The sequence below is a fragment of the Taurulus bubalis genome (genome assembly GCF_910589615.1).
Source record: "Taurulus bubalis genome assembly, chromosome: 18".
NCBI lineage: Eukaryota > Metazoa > Chordata > Actinopteri > Perciformes > Cottidae > Taurulus > Taurulus bubalis.
This window is the reverse complement of record NC_136606.1, coordinates 14,332,403-14,344,807: the sequence shown is the minus strand read 5'-3', so window position 1 is coordinate 14,344,807 and position 12,405 is coordinate 14,332,403.

Sequence of the window (12,405 nt, the reverse complement as noted above, 5' to 3'; positions counted from 1 at the left end):
AGAGCAGTGAACGCTCTTTTTTAACGCCCTGCTGACACTGGGACTGTGATACACACATCCACAGTTCATCTGATCTGTAGGCCACCGAGCAGCGACACTGGCTCTGCTGCGGGGTTGAGGGCCTTGCTCAGTGCTAACGAAAGAGGTGCAGGCTCGTCTCGTTCACTTTCTGTAACCCGGTTTAGCCTGCTATTTGAACCAGTGTCTCTCAGGTCACAAGCTTGCTTCAGCTTTACTTTCCTCCCTCTACAGCTGCAGGCTCGTCTCCTGCTAGTAGCGCTACTATTTTAGTACAACCCTTGCCTTTTATTTCAGCTAATTACAACAATTACTACACAGTACTACCATGACAATTAACACCACTAGTTCAAAACTACGAGAGTTACTACTACTTCTCCAGCCGCTTAATGTACTAGTAGTTGTATTAGCATTTAACAACTACTTCACAACACTTCTCTCTACTTGTGCTACGTGGTATCTTCCACTACTATCTCTACCTGCTACCAGTAAAAGCTCAGCTACTGCTGATGTCGTAGCTTCCATTTGACTCCTCTGCTCTACTTCTTTTTGCTGTTCTTCTAATATGAGTAATATTAATGGCTACGTTGTTTGTCTTTCCTCCTGCCGACAGTAGTAAAAGGAATAGCTCTCTTCCCCTTCATTCTTAGTTGTTCTGCTCCCGCCTTTGTGTATTTGCTCATCTAATTATATCTGTCCAAGAAAGTATCCTCGTGTTTTTCTTTGCATCCACTACATACATCATTTGTGCCCTAAAGCCAGGAAGTCCACGCTGTTTCTATTTTTCAACTTTGTTACTCCGTCCTCTGTTATCACCCCAGCCTCCTCTTGTTTGTGCGAGTCGTAGTGCGATAACACCGGTGGCCGTGACCTTTTGGCATCACGGCCAGAGTCTGCTGGGCAGTCTTGATAAGTAGGAGAGGAAGCAACCCTCTGCCAGGTTTCCACTGCGGGGCCAATCAGGGCTTGCATATTATTTATGTCACACAATTTCCTCATAAACAACATTTTCCTTTTTTGCCGTCTCGCAGCTTACTGGCATGGTTTGCCCGCTGACTCGGCTGTAGCTTTAAAAGAGCAAGTAGTGCTTTGGATCTTCTGCTGTAAACACTTTAAGCTAATACTTATCCCAGCAAGTCGTGGTGTGCTTTACTATGTAAAAGTGTCTCGTGTTGGACCGTTGCAGCATCTCTCGTGTAGCTGTCATACGCGTTTGCTGTGCTGCGAGATGGTTTAAATTTAAAATACAACTGTTGTACTATAATTTACCGGCTGTACTAGATTTAGAGTGTAAGCATGCAGGGCTTATCTTCTCAGGCCTGTAATTTATAGGAGAGCATCCTGGCAGTGCTCTTGTCTTTCTGTCTGTCTGACTGTCCGTCCTCCCAGACTGTCTGGTGGCAAGTCTTCAGTGCCAGGTCATGCTCCAGCCTCTCTGCAGTGTCATTTAATACAATGTTTTGCAAAGTGGTTCAATTGCATATGTCTGCTGCTGTCATTTATTTGGGCAATGAGAGTATCTGTCGGAGAATGGCTCACCAAAAGTTAGAATCCAAATCTCACCAAGGGAAATGAGCATGCTTGCCACTAATAACACGCTCAAGTTTAAGAAAATTCTTGTCTGTCTGCCAGAAACCAAATGAGCAGAAGTAGGAAAATACTAGATTTGAAGATCGAAGTGCAGATCAGGGGACTCAGACACAGGAGAAGACGTATAATACAAGGGTTATAATCATGCAATCGTTTACGTGTGTGTGCGTGTGCACCCTCATCTTACATTGTTCTGCAGCAAGCTGACTTTTGGGTGCCCATTTTGACTGCGTGCTCAAGGACCATTCGAGGATGCGGTGACTCACACTTTCTCAAAACGCTTTCTCTTATTGCTTGTGTTTTATACTAACATGTCTGCCTCACTCTCCACGCTTAACAGGCTCCAGGCCGTTAGGGGCCGCTAGTGATAACACAGCTGAGAGCATCGCCGCCACTCAGCCTCTTCTCTTGCTCCAGAGACACAGTTGTTCTAATGGCCTTTTAATGGCCGACAACCCTCACGTTCACACACGTATAGTTGAAAAAACTTCAGAACACTTCAAGTCACGGTGATGCCTGTAAGACGGAGGTGAAACGTCGACATCTGCACGAGAGTGTGAGGTGTGTGAGTGAGAAACACGTCTGATCCACTTGCAGTCTAGACACGGGGGTTAGCCAATTATGGGTTGTATTCGTTCAATCGCACAAGACAGCAGTGGTCATTGCAGACACACCTGGCAGAGATCTGAGCTCTACGAGTTCACCTTTCTAGTTTTAACAAAGGTCAGTGCGTCTAACTGACCAACTGACAAACTTCCTTCAACCGATTCAAGAATATTAGTCTCAGAAAGTAATGTAGTACTCAGACCTCTTCCATCAGCTCAAAACTATGTTTGGGAGGCAGAAATTAGCTTTACTGCAGTTTTGACACATTGAGTTGCACATTTCCTTCCAGTAATTAATTCCCTGCTTCTTGATTGCCACATGTCTTTAGGCTTGTTTGTCCACACATTTGCGCCGTTTCCCCCCAGCTTTGTTGAAACCGCTGTGGTTTGTCAGATGTGCATTTAGCAGGGTGATTATTACTTTGACTGCTGGTTTTCAGCATTTATACCCATACTCTGCGTAGTTGTATGCTGCTCAACCAGCTTCTTCTCAAGCCTGTAGTTAGTGTAGTTTAAATCATGGCGTGGGTGAGCACATTAACAAGATTTAATTGAGCTGCATTACACAATACGACATTTCCCATAAGACTTTAAGTTTAGAAATGAAAAAAAATGACTTTACAGTGGAAAAAGAGTGCATTTTCCCAATATTAAACAATTGAAAACTGAACTTCCCTGCCCATTTACATCAAAAGTAGCGCTGCTCTGTGGGACGCACAGTTTATTTAAAGATCCAGTGTTGCTTACAGATTATTTCCTTTTAATGGTTGAATTCTGTAACCGTTTTGGGGTCGGGCACAGATGGCAGCGGCCGGAGGGAATCCCTGGTGGCTTTGGAGTAAGAAAAAAAAAAAATACCTCAGAGGCTCGCTGCACTGCTCTGATGTGGGCCAATGGCAACCATAAGGATCTGACAGCTTTCTGGCACGTGATTGGCTGCCGAACCTGTGGCTTCCTGTCTGGGGCCCCTCTGCCTCGCCGAGGAGGAAATGAGAAGGAGGAGATGGTTGCGTCACAGGAGTCTGGTATTAGTGTCTACTGCTCGTTTGGATTTTGAGAGACCTGAATGAAAAACCACCGTGCTTACCTAATTCCCTGATGTTATTTTGGTTCCTTAACCCAGAGGAACATCACAAAGCAAAAAAAAAAGAAGAAGAAAAAGTTGGCACCGGAAAAGGAAACTTAAAATAGTTCAGTAATACTTCATTCAAGGATTTTTTTTTAAATGGTGAGGCTAAATCAGGCAAGCATGGAAGTTGGCCAGGATCGTCTTATAGTACTGCTCTGATTTCCCTGTTTGAAGTGGAGACCGCCAAATGGAGACCCCTCAAACACACACACACACACACACACGCACGCACGCACACACGCACGCACGCACACACGCACACACCAATCAGTCACGTCTTCACAGTTTAAAGCCCGTCTCCACCGGGACGAGGGACAGACGAAGAGCGCCAAATATTAAGAAGCCACATGTTGAATGGATGTCAAACCTCCGTCCAAAGCTGACATAACAGCGGCCAATTCAAACACTCAGTTTGAAACTGAGTGACACCGTCCAGTGATTGCATCATCGCGCTTCATAACCGGCAGGCTTTTCCATAAAGATTGACTGGACGTGGGCAGTCGTGTGCAGCGGTCAACATCTTTCATGGATAAAGATATGGGCTTCAGTTACAAAAGGCTTCATATAAATCTGAAGATTATCATCTCTAGAATAATTTGAAACATTGCGCTAGTGCTGGGTAATATACCGATAGTATCATTCAATCTAAATATAGTTTTACATTTGGGATGTCATAATATTGCAAAAGCGTGAATTCACCAGACAATCCAAGCTGTTCTTTTATTTGCCTTTATCCACATTACTGATGATTATTTATATTGATATAGAGGTATTTGGTTGAAAATATGAGTGTGGCTCATTGGGTGTCCTGATAGGATCTGATCATGTTTAAACTTCCATGTGAGTTTTGTGCTTTCTTGTGAGGTGCTTTGTGTCCTCTGCTGTTTTCATGGTTTAAGGCCACCTTTGCAGCCTTGGTGGTCTCATATAATGGTGCTCTGCAACCCTGGTGTTACCTCAGTGGGCTAAATACATGAAATCTAGTTAACTGTGTGTGTGTGTGTGTGTGTGTGTGTGTGTGTGTGTGTGTGTGTGTGTGTGTGTGTGTGAGTGACCCAGCCCAATGCAGCTATGTGCCTTCATTCCTAGCGAGTATTCAAAGTGAGCCTCCGATTGAAGGTCTGCTCTTTTCTCTCTGTCCATTTTAGTCTGGAGTTATCCGGAAATCGTAAATCCACATCAAACTTAATCGCATTACCCTCATGGGAGGCCATTGTAGTGGGCTGTGCTTTGATGTGGCGAGGATACCAGCAGCACCAGCAGCAACCCAGAACTCCTCAGTGTGTCGTGTTTCACACTCTGTTCTCAGGCTTTTAGTCGCTGGATGTTGGATGTGATGTCCCGCGGAGCGTGATCTCCTCCCGTCGGACTTGGTTTCAATGTCGTGTAGAAAAATCTGACTTTTCTGTTTGGGCTTCCCAAGTCCACAGGGGGTTCAGAGGTCAACTGCAGATCAGCAGTCTTTACGCTGGTTGGGATTCAGCGGGGTGAATAGCGGCTGCCTCTCTTAAATAACTGCCACCTGATTTGATTTCACATGCTGAATGATGCTTGTAATTTTAAGACAAATATGATTAAGTACACTAATGTACTAAAATATGTATGGATGCAATCAGGCTTCATATGCAGCATTTCTTGTTAGAGTTGAAACACATAGATTAACCTCTTTTTCAAATGTTTATTTTGAAGTTTTTGTTACCATTTTTAGCAAAGACAAAGGAAACTGCTGAATAAATACTTTTTAGAAAGGCCATTATGCTGTAGTTTACTGTCCTTTCAGTACAAGTTATAATAGTTCAGAGAGTTGTTTCTGAACAAGATGTGACTAAATATTATTGAAAGATCTAATAAAAACATTCACATGAAAAACCAAAATACATAAGACCTACATTTCTTACTGAAACTGTTTGTGATGACTCAGGAAGAGCTGAACTGTGTCGCTATATCACAGGCAGACACATTACGTCCAACTCTGGAGCAAGTAGATAAAATACAAGGTCCCTTCTTTCCCCCGAAACTTCTCCTTCACGTCAGTCAGATAAGATGCGATGGCCCGACGATGCAGGAAGAGAACCAACACTTATATTTAGTTATTAAACAATAGGCTCTGCTGACTCATGCTCAACCTTGTAAATAACAAGCCACAGTCTTGACACTGGGCTTATCTGCTTCGAACAAGACGGCGGAGGGCTCCGTTCCAAATGTGAAGCTCATTGCTGAAGAACAACAATGACAAATCCAGACTTCTGGTTCTGCGGACGCTAACTGATTATCTTGTATCAGGATCTCTGCCAGGCGTTTTTCCTCTATGAAACTTGGAATAGGGGATCAGAAGCCACCGCTCTCCGCCTCAGCCATCATCTTTCAAGCCAAACATGCCTTTTGAATTAAAACTACTTCAATGAGTCTCTTCCAATCTCTCGGCTCCCATTCATGTGGCACAAAGCGCAGGTCTGTGTAAATTCCAGCAAACGGGACACATCAGAGACGGGACTATCAGACGGGGAGAGGAGGGTGAGGGCTGGAGGTGCTGGAGACGAGTGCTGTGGATAAGAAGGGAGATCCTTCCGGTTGGTGATAGCGATGGTGCCAACAGCAGCACCAAAGACAGACAGACTGGAGGTCAACCTCTTTATCTCTCCCTCTTAGAGTCAGGCTCTGTCTTCCTCTCACTGTTCTCTGGCCAGCCTCCTGTCTCTTTCTCATTTATTTTCGCTTCCTCTTTCTGTCTTTTGCTGTAATCAAGGGAGATAGTGCTGGACACGACACGGTGACGCTCTTTGCACTAACCAACCATCTGTTGCTGAGGACTACAGCCATGATTCTGCAGTTACCAGAAGGGAAAGGCTGTAGAGTAGCAGTGCAAATAAAATAAAAAAGTAAATCATGATTTTTTGGGGAAGTCAAAACAGTTAGCTAACATAGTCATGGAAAAATGTATGAAATAGATGCCTAAAAGTAATGACAAAATTGTCGAAATAGTAAGCTAAAATAATAATTTGAATGGATAGCTCAGTAATCCATAAGTAATGAAAAAAAGTTGAAACATTTAGCAAGCTAGAAGTATTTTAAAATGGTTAAAATATTCAAAAGTAATGGATAGACAGTTTAAATAGCTAAAAGTAGTAATTCATAAAAAGCTCATAGTAACGGATACGTTGTGAAAAACATTATGTCCTGCGAAAATGGTGGAATAATCTCAAAGTAATGGATAAGTGGTTCAAATAGAATTGGGAGAAACTGTTAAAATTGCAAAAATGATTGAAATAGCTCAAAGTCATTGATAAATGAGCTGAGTTCATCTGTTAGGGCTGTCGGTGCACATCAGACAATAAAGGTTGGGAACCGCTGAAGTAAGGATATTGTGTGTGTGTGTGTGTGTGTGTGTGTGTGTGTGTGTGTGTGTGTGTGTGTGTGTGTGTGTGTGTGTGTGTGTGTGTGTGTGTGTGTGTGCGTGTGTGTGTTGTACAGACATACTTGTATAGGAATTCTCTTGTGCGTGTAAGTGTGTGTAGTCACATGTGGCGCAAGACAAAGCTCTACGGAGCAAAACCGGCTGAAAACACTCTCTGGTGTTTCCTCAGTAAATATTGAAAAGACCTTGAACCTCTCACACACCCAGACACACACCTGCGCTGCAAGGGTCTGTGCTATTCCTACAGTTGAATTGCAGCAAAAGGAATTCCGCTGTCATCTATGTGGCATTTCATCGGCGCGGGGTTCTCAGCCGCACACGCTGTAATTTACGTTTCACCAGGAGACTCTCCTGTAATGGGGGATGAAAAATTGAGTGAAATGTAGTATTTTGCAGACATAACGCGCCCCTCCCCCACCTAATCACAGTCTTCTGTCTGTCAGAGCCGTACGTGCTGACTGTCTGAACCCAAACCAGGCCCCTGGATTGGTCGCATGTGTATTAGCGCTGGTATTCCATGTATTCCCCTTTAATTTATTTGAACGGCAGGCCGAAAGAGAGTGGCTTGCGTAGTCTCAATAGAATCACAGTATTTCCACGACTCCCAACAGAATGAAAGAAGTGAGGGGGGAAAAGAAAAAAAATAACCCCGAAAGCTAGCATGATGATTTGGGGTTATGAAAACATGTCCGACACATGTGCTCTCAATAAGGGGCGGTCAAATAGAATCAGCGACTTGGAGGAATTAGGGAGTCGGGATTGTGGCGTGGAACTTGGGAGCGCTCAACGGTAGAAAGTATGCTTGTTCCAGCTGGTGCTCTTTAGAAATTAGGACGGATGCCAGAAGCTTACTGTACCTTGCAGTGTACTCTCTCTCTGCTCTTGTTTCTCCCTCCTATCCCTCTTTCTCTGCGGTACACCCAATAATAATGTAAATGTGTCCAGAGAGACTGAGAGTAAGGAGGAGTTTTGAGCTTTCACGTTCTGACTGAAAGAAAGAAAGAAAGCAGAGTTACAGTTAAGGAGTAAAATTGTTTCAATACTTTGCTCCCCCGACAGCTATAACCTAGATTAATGCCGGCAATATATTATGTATTATACGTTTCTTTGGCTGTTTTCACACAGTTTTAAGAGACCTGAACTCAATACACTGTGGTCTGCATTTCCTTTCACCTTTCACAGTTAAGTAATCCAAGTTTTTGTCTGCAGGTAATTCAGGCATTCTGGATACATTTTACACTGGCACAGGAATCTCCCAATGCTCTGGAGCAACAGGGCAGCAGAGGGCTGCAACTAATAATTATTTTTGTCAATTTCTTTTTGATTTATCGGTCAGACAATGTGTTGCAAAATCAAGAAAATAGTCCTTCAGAATTGGTTAGATCCCAATGTGACACCTTTTAATTGCTTGTTTGGTCCAAAGCTCAAATATATCCAATTTACAATATTGTAAAAAAAGAAAAAAAGAAAAATGCAGTCAATGCTCCCATTGAAGAATTTCCAATAATAGAATAGTTACATTTTTGGGATAAAAGACGAATACTGACTGACTTTTATTATATACAAAAAATAAATAAAAGTTTACTGCCATTGCTTTTGTGGATTTATCTCAAATATAACTAGATACATGTAGTCCAGTGCAACATACAGAGATAGTGAAGATGTGTTGTATTGTAGTTGGTCTTATAGGACACTTGATGTGAAGACCAGATATGGGGCGGCTGCGTGGGGGATCGTTGGAATCGTTATTTACTGTGAAGACCAGTCATGAAGACACCACAGAGAAACAGGCCTGTGACCCATTTTCATTCAGGATACATAGCTTTTAAGAAACTGTCCTGCAGGTAAGATCAGAGAAAAAAGTAGATCTGTTTTCTTAATTTGGCTCCAACACTACGCTGAAGCCATAACTCACCACCAGCACTCCTCTCTCCTCACTCCATCAAGCAGCAGTCTGAGGATACAGTTATGCATCCATTTCAATACGGCATTTCCCGTTTTACATTAACGCATGAACGCTCCCGTATCCTTAAACCCCCCCAAAAGCCTTTCCATGTGCGAATCTATTCCCTCACCCCTCTCTCTCTCTCTCTCTCCTTAGACGTTAGAAAAAGATTAGCTTAATTCTTTTAGGAAGTTCCTCTTCCCACAGTCGAGCCTCGGCCTAATTGGCCTCTCTGAGGGATGATCACTTAGCGCGGGTTTAACATCAGAGGAAAGCGAAGAAGTAGCAGCTCACCAACACATACTACACACAGGGCATCAAAGTGTGGCATCATGAGGCGTAGTTCTTTCCATAAGGCTGATCTGGATATGACCCAGTGCTTTCATGTGGGTGAGAGAGCCGAGGACCATGGAAGCAGCAGGGAAGGGCTGGCGATGTTGGTTTTTGGCATAAGAAAAACGTTAAAAATGTATTGACAGATTGACCTGTATTCATTTCCAATGTTATGAGTGGCTGCATTTCCTATGTGCATGCATAATGTTCTGTATGTGTTTATCTGTGTCACTGTGTTGCAACCACAGCTTTACATGCAGTTAGCAGAGCTGAGCAGCTCTGCAGGACGACCGCTCCTCATCCAGCTGCTGAGACGCTCACTCCTTCACACAGGTACATTTTACAATTATAAATATAAATGTGGTTTAAAGAAATGGATCCTGCGCCTTTATTTTTTCAAAGCAAATCATCAAGGAGGATCGCTGGATATCGGTTTGTGATGCGTGGTGCAGAACTACAGGATGGTCGTGACCACAAAACAAATCCATCACAAAACAAATCCATCACAAAAGCACAAAACATGCAGCGGCTCGCCATTGTTCCTTTGAAAAGCACTTGATTACTGGGATATGTACACGTATGTCCGTGTGACCTACTAACCGTAGCAATTATGCTGTAATTATTGCAGCACATTCACCTCTTGTCAGATCTGTGCCAGGTGTAAACATTCCTACGGTCTTGGAGCACGCTTCCTCTTCATTTTGCGTGTCGGACAGACGTGTGTGTGCATCCTAGTTGAGCACACACCAACACGCGTACACGATTGGCTCTGTGTGCGAGTTTGTGTAAACTATTTCCTGAACTTTTTAATGCTCTTTAATACAAATGTCTCACAGGAGGACTGGAAAAGAACAAAAAACAAGATGTATGGATATTATTGTGTGTGTGTGTGTGTGTGTGTGTGTGTGTGTGTGTGTGTGTGTGTGTGTGTGTGTGTGTGTGTGTGTGTGCAAAGGAGATAGATTCAGGCAGACAAAGACCTCATTAGGATAGGAGGTGTCCTGTCTAGACAGTGTGATGACAGGACACAGAACCTCTGTTTAATGTTTCCTCCTCCTCCCTCTACTTCCAATTCACCCAGCATACACACACATCACCTGCTATGCCTCCGGGGATGATGCACACACACACCTACACACACACACACACACACACACACACACACACACACACACACACACACACACACACACACACACACGGGACAAACAGTTGCTTAATGTCAAGTAAAATGTTAAGGACATATAGAAGTATTAAGCGCCTTTTCCAATCATTTTCAGCCCAAAGTGTGCCGCCTGTTTATCACAGGAATGCCATGTTAGCACTGGAGAGCACCAAGGAGGAGGAAGAATAAATGGCTGTGGATGCTTTTGTGCTGGCCTGTGTTTGTTTAATATGACACATGCCCAAAGTTAATGGCCCGTCAAGGGTTTAAAACATAGATTCCAGGCTGTTTGTCACCATGAGCTGACTCATACGAGGTTGTAAAAATCCCCTTTTTCCTTTCATAGTTCCTTTTCGTTTTACCCGCAAAATGACTATTTCCCCGTCTCTGTATTCAGTGCCGGAGCCAAAAGGTATCTTGAGGAAACTCACCATTCACTGTATCATTGCCAATGAAAGAAGTATTTTGTTTTGCTCAAACTCAGCTCAACTGCTAAATCTGTGTTGTAAATCAGGAATAAGCTTTCGTTTGTGTAAATGGGAATTTTGAGTCCAAGAAAAACTAAAGAATCTGATAAATTACGTCCTTTAGAGGTCGGTATACGTCTTCTGCCCTGGTTCTGCTTTTTTAACGTTTCATCTCTCATACTCACACACACACACACACACACACACACACGCACGCACGCACGCACGCACACACACACACACACACACACACACACACACACTCACACACACACACACACACACACACACACACACACACACACACACACACACACACACACACACACACACACACACACACACACACACACACACACACAGGCACAATGCTGTCTCTAACAAGATCCAAGTCTTTGCACAATATTTTCATTCTGGTTTTCTGTGGCAGGAAGAACATTTACACATTTTAATATATCCTCTTGTATGATTGGTACGCCCTACAAAATGGTTGCAAGTAATACTAATAAAATATATTAATGAATGGGCAAAAACACCAGCATTGTTTGTTCACACACAAGGAAGAGTTGTGTTGAGTAGTAATATGATATTTGGTTTATTAGCTGTGTCTGTATTTACTCTTAAAGTTATAAATGTGTGTGTGTGTGTGTGTGTGTGTGTGTGTGTGTGTGTGTGTGTGTGTGTGTGTGTGTGTGTGTGTGTGTGTGTTGGTGGTACGTGTAGCTTTGATGCTGGTTCTCACTCTTCACATGCAGATAAGATACCGGCTCTGGCAGCAGCAGCAGCAGTAGCAGAGACACCAAGAGATATGGACACCTTTGGACCTTATCACCAGGACCATCACAGTCTGAAGGGGCCATGAAGACATAACACAGGTTAGGTGAAAGGTATGATGGGAGGAAGAGGAAGGGAAATCAAATAAAGATGTGAATGTCTTCCTTTTCCTTTCACATATGTATGGGTCATTATCAGCTGATCTCTGCCAGCACTGGATAGTTTTGTAATGTTTTAATATTTTCAGGCCTAGCAGCATAGCAGTTTAATATTCGGTGCAATTTGTTCACCTTCCACGGAGGCGGCGACTTGAAGGGGCAGCCCCATCCTGCAGCTGGTTTCCATTTTAAATGCTAAGATGTACAATTAATTAGAAAACGAAGGCCGTTTATTTTCGTAGCGTTTTGAAGGAGATCCGATCGCTTCTCCTCTGTAGGTTGCAGTGCGTCATTGCTTGCTGTTTCCAACTCCATCGTCAGGGGTCGTGCCTCAACTGGGCAACATTTACTCTGCTCCAGCGGGGCCGGAAAACACCCTGCCTCTGGATGTGGGAAGATGTGATCCACGCTTCATTATGGCAGAGGACTGTGAGGGCTTTTTCATGGAAGGAATATGTTGCAAGAGAGCATAAACAATAGTGTAATATTTGGAAACTTAATCTGTACAGGCCAGCTGCAAAAAAAAAAAAGAGCTATAAAACGCAACCGGAACATTATGAGCAATACCAATGCAAAGTAGACCTTCGCGTTTTTATTAGAATAGACGGGCTGTTATTCTGCTGCGAAGAAAATATGGAAATATGATGTTGGAGTTGTCCTTGTAGCCTGAAGAGCTCCACCTCTGGCTAAGTGCGCACGGAGTGGGCGGTTTCTGAACACACACACACATACGTACACGCGCGCGCATATTATGGACTGCAACCTGCTGATTCCTGTTAGACTCTCATACTCAGCTCGTGAGCGTC